This window comes from Melanostigma gelatinosum (genome assembly GCF_949748355.1).
Source record: "Melanostigma gelatinosum genome assembly, chromosome: 1".
NCBI lineage: Eukaryota > Metazoa > Chordata > Actinopteri > Perciformes > Zoarcidae > Melanostigma > Melanostigma gelatinosum.
Window position 1 is genome coordinate 8,305,739 of NC_136634.1, and position 6,632 is coordinate 8,312,370.

Here is a 6,632-nt window from a genome sequence, read left to right on the forward strand (position 1 = left end):
ACCCACGTCAGCCTGCTCCTCCGGACCGGGACCCAGGCGTCTGTCCACCACAACATGTTTCTCTCAAGTAGCTGCCAAGTGAATCACAACCGCGTGGAAGATACAGTTCCTCGCTATGCAGACAACAGCGATCAAGTAGGCAGAGAGAGAGAGAGAGAGAGATGGAGATTGAGAAGTGGGGAGGAAAGAGGAGGGAGGAGAGGGCAAAGAGAGTGTGGGAGGAAGAGAGGGAGAAAGATGGATTAGAGGAAGAGAATGGGATTAAAAGAATCCTGATGGAAGAAAGCGAGAGAGACAGGCACACAGACGCTCACAAAACCACAGAAACAAACACAAAATCACAGTTGAGACAATCTAAAAAACACACACGAGATTCATCATTCAAGATTCATTTGGAACACGCTAGTTCAGTGTATAGCTTAACCTTCATAGCAATCATAAATGTTGGATTTAGTGAAATGGGTGATGATTTATTAATTCTGCTCTAAGGAGGATCAATGGGGGGGGGGGGTCCACGGAGATGCTTCTGTCTCTCTTACATCTTTCTCATCCCCAGCTGCACTCTCTCTGTCTCGCACGACACACACATTCTCAGAAATCGGGATTATGTTAAGAGTAAAATTGTGTAAAGGCATGCCCCCAAAAGCTTTGAAGTTGAAAATCTCATTCTCTAGCTTATCTTGCTGACTCCTGCTCTTCCATCTACTCTGATCCAGCCCCTCCGCTCTCTCCCTCCCTCCCTCCCATCTCTCCCTCCCTCCCTCCCATCCTTCAATTGAATTCTTCCTCCCGCTCTCTAAATTCCAATCAATCCAAGCCTCTGCAGATCCAGTGTTTTATTTCTCACCTCACTTCTTCTGTCACCACAAGCCTCGTTCCCTGGCCTGCTTCTTCTACCTGTGACCTTTATTTATCAATGCAGCCAGTCTTTTCAACTCAGATGGAAATCCCTGTGGAAAACTTCAATGGCTGAGCGTAGAGACAAACAAACAACTGAAGGAATGTTTGCACAAGCAAACGGCTGGATGAATGAATGGACATGTAGAAAGAGTGGAGGGAGGTAACGTTGTAGGAATTCATCCATTCGATTTCCGTCCGAGCCCCAAGGCCCCGGTATGTAATTGCTTCATGCATAGTTGATACACTGCATAATCAACCAAATACACTCGATTTTTTTTCTGTGTTTATGTAGAAGGCTGCACTTGCAGGCCATTGATGACGTTTAGATTAAATGGAAGGTGTCTTGTAATGGAAAAGCTGATATCTGGTGCCCATCTCTCCCCTTAAGAATATACACACAGGACCAGTGCAAGGTATGCTGTCCCGTGATTGAATCAGGAACATGTTGTGTTTTATTCATGAAGAACAAAGATGAAAAAAGTCATACTCGATTGGTGTTGCTGTTCTTTCTTCTGTGTCTCTTACCTCTCATGTACACAAATCCTGATGAGGGATCAGACGGACGATATGACCACAAATGGGTTCACTTCACGTGGGAGCGTAAAAACAATGCAAAAGGGAAGAGCGAGGTCCCACTGCGCGCCAGCAGATTGCGTTCATGCAGCATGCAAATGCATGAAGCATGAAGCTAGTTCAACCTATTTCAACACGGTCCATGCAGGCTGAACATGCTGCATTATATATCTGGATGGAGTTCTGTTGATGGAAGCCTCAGACGAGAGATGCATGCCAAAGACCACCCCAAGACAGCATTTTAATGAACCCTCGTGCCAAAGAGCAAGCACACATACACATGATCACACACATTTTACAGACATATACACACACTTAAGCTTGACCAGCCATTCATACTTAACACAGACATGAAATGAAAACAGCATGAAAAGAAATGTTTTGGCTTCATGTTGTGAATGAACAGCAACGGCCTGAGGCAGGGGACATGACAGGGAAGGAAAACCTTTCTGTGTATGAATAAGGTGGGCTCACACTTATTTTCTGGAGCAGCAGGGGCGTGTCAGGGCCAAAGTCCCCATGTCTCCATCTCTAATTGGAGCGTCTCCCTCTGCCCCTGTCCCTATCGCACAATGGTGGAAGCAGGGCTCTGTGCTAATGGGTACCCCCCCTGTGGAGTGCTTGTCCTTGATGTGCTGGGTGGACGGTGGCCCACACTGAGGGTAGACTGCAGATTAGAGGCAAATCAGAAGACTTGTTTGTCCTCTCCAAGAGGGGTGGGACATTCAAGGAGAGAGAGCAGCCATGGCCGTGATGGAGTGGGTGGACCGGTGCGACAGATGTGTGTTAGTGTGACTGATGTGTTCTGGGTGAGCAGGCTGCTCTGGGTCACCGACACCTGGAGAACGAACACAAGCCCGTCCGAGAAACGCATACTGATGCCGTGTTTGTTTCGATCAGTGTCCAAAATGCAAACAGCTGAGCCAAAGGTAGCTTTTTTCGGGATAGCACCTCTGGTGAAGATTTAGGAGAAGATAACGATGTTGTAATTACCTGCGCGAAATTGGAACTGCGGATGCTCAATCAGCTATAAACAAGGTTACTCTGGTCCCCTTGGGGTAATTGTTTCTAAAGCCTGCAACAGTCCGGTCCAGTGATGGCGAAATTGGAAAGGGTGGTATCTTGTAATTTCTCAGATCACTGAAGCGTGTGCTTTTTGTGGGTTGAAACTCGGGCTGATTTGAAATGGAGGCATAACTTTTTGTTCCCTCTTACTGTAAGCGTCAAAGTCATTGGTCTCAATCAGCTTTTAACCTGGATATGGTCGGGCACTTTGGGTCGCTGGGCGGCAAATACACTTCTTTTTACATTTCAGTGAATATGCCAAATCCTATCACAGAGTATTTCTCCAGTCGTGGCCACAGTGCTTCTATGAAAATCATGTTGTATTAAATTTATGCATACAGGTTGTTAAAAGTGTGTTCCAATCGATAGAAATAGCTCAGTTGAACAGAAATACATCCTATTTGATGTTCCCTGCAGATGGGCCGTGTGTTTGATTTGCATAATGTAATTCAGGGCACACTCAGAAATTTACCAATTCATCACAGCATCAGGCCAAGCTAAAGAATGCTGTGGCCCTTGAGCTTCGAAAGGGCCACGTGTTTCCAAATATAAGAGCAGATTGACTGTTTACAGCCTAAACAAGTGGTGGACCTAATTGATGAATCTTAATGTAGCTCAAGCGCAAGTTCAATCAGGAAGACACTCACTAGTAATCGATGTCTTTCCTCTCCTTGTAAGGACTCTATCAGCTGATTGGGGACGTACACTTTTAAGTAACCAACCAGATTCGGCACACCGGGTCCTCAAGCCAATCAGATCGTTGCTGTCAATCTTTAAATAGTGTTCTCTCTGCGGCTGTCAGGTGTCATTTCAGCTAAGCAGATGCAACCCTCCTCCACCCCAGTCGCCTCCAGTCAGCATCACAGTCGTGCTCCTGATTCATCATCAGATAGCAGCGACTCCTGTCATCACCACCACCAGTGTCTGGACTCCAAGGGGGGTTTAGGCCTGTTGGACCTCAGTATCCCTACCCTCGGTGATAGTACTTCAGGATGGAGTCCAATCGCCAAAGACTTTGCACTTTTCCATATTTGACGCTTGTATAATAAATCATTGTTAAACTTATGAAACAAGTCTCTCCTGATTGAAATACAAGCAGGCAGCGTTGCACGGTGGGATGTCGTGTTCATCGTGCTGGCTTGATGGTTGGAAAGCTGCGAACGGACGAGTTATCCTTCTGATCTTTGTAGCTTACTTCACAGCCACGACCTGACGCTGTGATCTCTCTTTCTGATTACATTTCTTCTCCTCATTTTGTCCTTTGTGTCTGACTGGCTATAGCAGGGCTCACTGTAATGCTTGCATCTGGGGGAGAGGCACAGCTAGTTTTATCAAAGTTTGATACAGTCAGCCCCTTTTGAATGTGCCAACCGTACACTGAGCTGTCTGTGAGATAGAAAGATGAGAGGCATAACAATAAATGTGCCGCAGTAAATTGATGCTGGGAATGTCTTTTTTGACTGCTGTATGAGAAAATGTAATGTAATGCATCACTGCCATGTGTGAAAGTCGCAAAGTGTACATAGATTAAAACGCCCACACAGATGGACACCCGCACGTACACGCACAGGCGCACAAGTTATTTCATCAGGATTGCTTCTAAATGCATGCGTTGCAGGCACTCTGTCTTCCAGATGGTCTCTTAGCCCGTCATTAATAATGTGTTGCTTACATTATTTAGATGATTTAAACTAGATGCCTCTTTATTAACATGCATATTCGATTACCATGTAGGTTCAGACCACTTTAGTGTCATGTAAGCTCATCTCGGGCCCCATGCATCTGATTCAGCATGTTGTCTTCAGTGTGCGTGGGTTTGCTGCAGGCTACTCATGAGGACATGATGTCCAGGAATGTCATCAACATTTTATGTACGTGAGACATCCCATAACACCGTCAGATAGATAAAGTGGACTTGGCTTTACTCAAGCGTGAAAAGATAAAGGTGGAAGGATGTAAAGTTTGGAAAGATTGGAGGACAAATGTGGCGTCAGAAATGATCATGATGGATCACCACAGGAAATCAATCCATGGGCATTTGATGAAAGAGAGCTCTGTTCCTATAGAGGATCCTATAGTTAACGCATCAAATACACATGTCACACCATGACATTTACATGCGGTTATGAGACAACACTGTGCATATAAGAATCATTAAAGTCATTTTTTTAACCATATAAAAATTCATTTTCGCAGATGGAATTCAAGATTTTAACCAAATTATGACAAATAACTTGTTGTTTGTTTGGAAGTTATTATAACTTATATGGAGACCATGTGATGAGAAACACCGGCTGCGTAAAGTGCTCTTCCTAACCCTCTACTTTTGGCTTCCTTGCTTGAACCTCATTGGCCTTCATTTTGACCTCAACTACAAACCTGCAAAGTTTTGTGACTGCATCTTTCACGGTTGCGATCAAAGCCACAAAACCTGTCCACAGACATACAGACATATAAAGACCTGGAAAAGTACACAGGACTGCGACTTGTGTCTCCCAGACCATATTTTCTATGATGAGACACACACAGACTCACAAGGTGAAATCAATACCATACACATGCTTTAGCGGATGATAATTAGTTTTACGGAGCGTTTAGTGCCCTTTGGCTCCTTGCTTTAGTATTACAACTATTCTGCTACCACTATAACTACTCAGCAAAACAACCGACAAAGTTAGCGACAAGCTGGTGAACATGGAGTGTTTGGGAACTAAAGAGCCAGGTTTTTTTCCCAGGAGTTGGAATTACGTTCAGATGATGACAGAAACAACTTTAAATGTTGCAGTGCTGGATGTATAAACAGACAACTGTTTGCTGACACATTTGCTATGTTCATTTTACGAGGTAAAAATATGTCAGTGGTGTGATTACAGCTTGTTCTGCGGCCCCCTAGTGACAAAACACACATCAATCAATTCCCCTTTATGTATCAGTATTAATGCCAGAATAGTCAGAATAGAGAGATCAGGTGTTCTCTGTTTAGTCTTACAGATACCAACTACTCCTGTTTATCCTGTCTCTGCAGCACACTTTACAAGGCATAATAACATGGATCAAGGCAGCAATGTGATGTGGATCAACCTTGAATGGCATTTACGACATCAGAGGGATCATTGCCATGTGCATTGGCTCTGTACCCAATAACCAACATTTAGAGGAGGAGGGGTTAGGGAGAGCTTACAATTATGCTCTTATTCCCAGTGTGTCCTGTTAGGCTAAATACTTCAAATCCAGCGGAAAAGACGTGAATTAATCTGGTACATTTGAATGGGATAATAAACCCTGTGTAATAAGCATTATACAAATAAGTGAGTGGCAGTTTGTCTAGCGGCCTCTAGGTGTGTGTTAGAAAGAAAAAAACAAAGGAGCGGGAGAGGGAACATATGTGCTTGTGTGCTGATGTGAATGCCCATGTGTGCATTTGTTCTCTGTTTATGTATTTACGGATTTGTTACTCCAACAGGGGGGGGGGGGGGGGGGAATACAATTTTGTCTGTTGTGATCCAGTCCCAGCTGTGTCTCATTAACTGCTGTCATTTTAATCCTCTTAGTCAAATCCCATAATTTTGTCCATCAACAAAAACAAAGGCAACAGGGCAACGATTAAGCTACCGAGTCGCAGCCTTTCAAAATGGAGGAAGTCGAGATAGAGGCAACACTCGTTCAGCTGCATCCACCCTGGTGTTATGTAAAACAATCTTGGGAGGTCTTGCCTTTAAATTTTCATCGACTACTTGGTGCAAAGCTTCTGCTAATCTGGTTTGAAATCTGCAGAATTCTGGGAGCTGAAAGGATTTGTTGTCTGTAGCTTTACTGTGCTCATCTGCCCATTCTCGGAGGATGAGCAGTTCGGTAACGTCATGTACCATTCTGGATTCCTGCAGTCAAATTCTAGTTTACCCGTGTGAATCTATTTCAAAAAGTATGACTGATTCAGTCTCGGCTTCCCTGTCGCCGACAGTCCTCTCCCCTCCCTGATGAAAGCTATTTTCCTCTCTTTCCCCACACTGACAGCTGGTATGTGCTCCTCACCAGCAACACTTCAGCTCAGACCAGCTCTATGTATAGATTGCCGTCATTGAAAAAGCCTATTT